Here is a 3,685-nt window from a genome sequence, read left to right as displayed (position 1 = left end):
TCCATGTTACAAACTAAATTTTAAAATTATGGGTGAAGTGCAGATAACGAGCATGATTATACTTGGAGCGGTAGAAACGAGATAGCGACTATTTGATCAAGAAGAGGGATTGGAGTGACATTAAATCTGCAGGTCAAATCTTGCACTTTTAGGATGGAACCAAGTCAAATTGCGCGATTTTATGAATTATCAAGCACTAATCATCGGGTTATTGAAGAAAGCAATCGTAATTTAAGGGGTTACCAATATATTTCACCTACCTCATTTGTATCTTAGATATTTACAACAACTATATGATTAATTAAATATATTCTCCATCTTAACATATTCAAAAGATATTAAATTTAATTATTGGATTCATCTTTATTATTTAAACTAATATCATTTTTTGTGTAATATTTAAACTCACTAAAGTAAGGTACACGCGTAAGGCGTGTACACCTAAACTAATTTCTATAAATATCCAGATATATCACCTACGACACCTTGCACCTCAAAAGAATGCTTTCTTTTGCCACTTGCCTTGATATGAGAAGTTTCGGTTACTTGCACATCCTTTTCGATGGATAGTCCTTCAAGGTCACTATCATTATATTTCTCAGAAAAACTATCAAAATCTATAACTTCAAATGATTTAGCACAATCTCCCCTAACTCGATCATTTTCACACACAAGAGACATTTCGCCAAACGTTTTAATGTTTTTATTGATGAAGTTGTCATGAGTGGGATGTGCCTACAATACAAAGATTAGAGAAAATTTGGTGTCAAATTTATTTGGTTCTAATAGGTTAATGTAACATAAACATACCGTTACAAGTACAATAAGTAATTGTTAGTAATGAATCCAGTAGTATGAAAGATCATTCACAACTAGGTAGCATTAGGATTAAAATCATTCACAATTATAAGTAGTATTCACAATTATCCACAACCGGATAGATAGCATTCACTATCCAATAGTATGAAAGATCATTCATAATTATCCACTCACAGAAGGTAGCATTAGAATTAAAAATCTTTTTATAAGTATGGTAAGAATTCTTAACATATGCACAACAGAAAATAGTGATTTAAGCTTTTTCTAATACATACTTAGGCACCAGATCCTAATCCTTAATCAGTCTTCTCCAAAAAAATAAACATAGTATATTATTAATGGTTGTTGAAAGTTGAAAAAGATGCACATCAAACTAGTTGTTGGAGTAGAACTAGTAAACCCAGCATCAGCTTTTTGTGGACTTCCTCCTCATATTTTGACGAAGATTTTATGCTGCACCAATAATTATATTGTGCGTAAAATGAATTGTATTGTGCTTGGTGGTGATGGTTTATTTATTCCATGAAATAAATATAGATACTTAAAATTTGTACCATAGTCTTACTCTTACGCAAGTATTGAGTTAGTTAAGACCATCTTGGATGTCTCTTAGACTTCTTTCAAGAGATTGAAATTGTAAAAGGAGATGAAGGAATGAACTTATGTATGCTACATAATAGTGCTAGAACTGCAAGTATAATGCGTGATGAAAAAAGAAAATGGTAGAAGAGGGAGGCAGAAGAAAATGGAGCTGGAGGGAAAATGATATGGAGGAGAAGTGCAGGGAGAAAATAACATCGGAGCATATTGTTCTCGCTGAAGGTTAGGGAGAATGTTGTTTGGTTTATAGGAGAAAACAATATCGGAGAAAAGCCTCTCGGAGCATGTTGTTTGATCAACTTTAAAACTTTGATCAGGAAGCATGTTGTTTATCATCTTACACTTTGAGATTTATCTTTTAGTTGGTAAACTAAGCTACATAAGAACTTTTTCGATATTATAATTTATAAACAGTCAATTACCTCTAGTTTAGTAAACTTTAGTTCTCCTCAAGACTGGTCAAGTTCATTCAAAAATGAGAGGAGAACACGGAGAATGGTGGAAAAACAATTCTCAGCAGCAATTTTTAATGCCAAAGGTAACAACAAGATTTTACGGTTACATAGACCACTGCTTCTATGATGCCCTCCCTAATAATTGAAGCTAACAGAAATGATTGTTAGAGAAATAGTTACAGAATTCTCGAATACAGCAGCACATTCATTTATCGATTAACCATAGGATGTTAGAGATATTATACTCGAGGCATATATAATGCTTAAAATAGAGAAGTTTATAACTTGGAATAGGTTGTTTAGATAATTTAATCAAAATTTACAATTACAGCTTTTGCAAATTACTTCGTGCAAGTCAAAGAGTAGAAAACCACCAGGAAACCAAAAAAAATGATGGGTAAAATTAAAAAAATAAATTATAATTTACAGTTGTGAGACCTTAAGGATAAACAAACTCTATTTCTGAAATTCTCAGTTTCAAGTCGCACAATTAAGTAAAAAAATAAGTCATTCCGTCAAACTACTCAAAGCATTTCATAACATTTCCGACAAACAAGTCATTCCGTCAAACTACTCAAAGCATTTTCGTCAAACAAGTCATTCCGTCAAACTACCCAAATTTCAATCTTTGAGCAAAATTGAACTCAAATCAGAAATTCAAATTTCAAGTTTTGAAAAAAATTAGCCTCAAATCAAAAACCCAAACAAGCAAAAGAGAAAAAATCTCAGAAATTTTTTACCAAGCACCATAAAAGAAATTAGTTATGAACATACCTTTGAAATTATTGTAGTGGGGAGAAGGGAGAGAGAGGAGAGAAAGCCCTAAATTGAAGACGACGACGATCTGCTTGTAGGTGCGCTATCGATTTTGTTGGGGTGAAGAAGAGGAGTGTATACGAGTAAGATCTCAAATGTTTTCTCTGGAAAATGACTTCCCTTCACTTATTAGGGAAGTCATTTTCCCTCAAATGAAGAAAAATAAGCCATCTTGGAAAATATTTTTTCAAAATTTTTTAATAATCAAACATGAGAAAATGGAAAAATGTTTTCTGAAAAACATTTTAAATCATACCAAACACACCCAAAATGTAAGTTAAGTTGGTGGAGAAGAGACTATACTTTTCAATGTTCTTCAAACAGAATGATTGATTATGTAAGTCGAATTAAGATAGAAAAAGAAGACTTATCACGGCACTTTGTCTCCTAAAAAAAAAAATTTGATTGATTGAATTCTTCTCTTTTCCTATTCCCAATACACGTTACTCTCTTTATAAAGGGAAAATATACCTTTACCTTTGACTTTATTCTCATCCCCTTGTTTGAGTTATTTTACTTGCAGACACAAGGGAACTAGGCGTAGCTGTGTATTTTTCAAGATTACAACAACAATAACAAACCTAGTGTATTCCCGTAAAATAGGATTTGGGGAGGATAAGATGTGCGCAAATCATACCACTACCTTCGAAGAAGTAGAGAGGCTGTTTCCGATAGACTCCCGGCTTGAGATACAGAACAGTAACAAGGGGAAGAATGACACAACAGAAAATCCATGATAAGAAATAATCACTAGAAAACGGAGAAAATACGACATACGATAAATAAGGGTAACACGAAAGAGAGAAAAAATAAGAAGTATGCAAAAAATATGAAGGACACCTACCTATTTGTAACATACCCACACATACCAAAGACACCTAAGAATACTAAGATTCCTAAGATTACTAGCCCGGCAACATAAGGTCTCACCTAACCACTTGCTACACCCCATACACCTACACTAGCCTTCTACCCTTATCCGTGACCTTCACACC

General features: G+C 33.1%; 1 long non-coding RNA gene across 1 annotated transcript; it reads right to left on the bottom strand.

The window, feature by feature from the left end:
- Positions 1-227: 227 nt before the first annotated feature.
- On the bottom strand, positions 228-3,685 carry LOC124899307. Its single transcript, XR_007056625.1, has 2 exons — positions 2,649-3,685; positions 228-735 (listed from the first exon to the last, which is right to left on the bottom strand). It is a non-coding gene; the product is annotated as an uncharacterized LOC124899307 (long non-coding RNA).

The sequence above is a fragment of the Capsicum annuum genome, chromosome 6, assembly GCF_002878395.1.
Source record: "Capsicum annuum cultivar UCD-10X-F1 chromosome 6, UCD10Xv1.1, whole genome shotgun sequence".
Taxonomy (NCBI): domain Eukaryota; kingdom Viridiplantae; phylum Streptophyta; class Magnoliopsida; order Solanales; family Solanaceae; genus Capsicum; species Capsicum annuum.
Note: the sequence above shows the minus strand (reverse complement) of the source record. Positions and strands in the feature narration are given on the sequence as shown.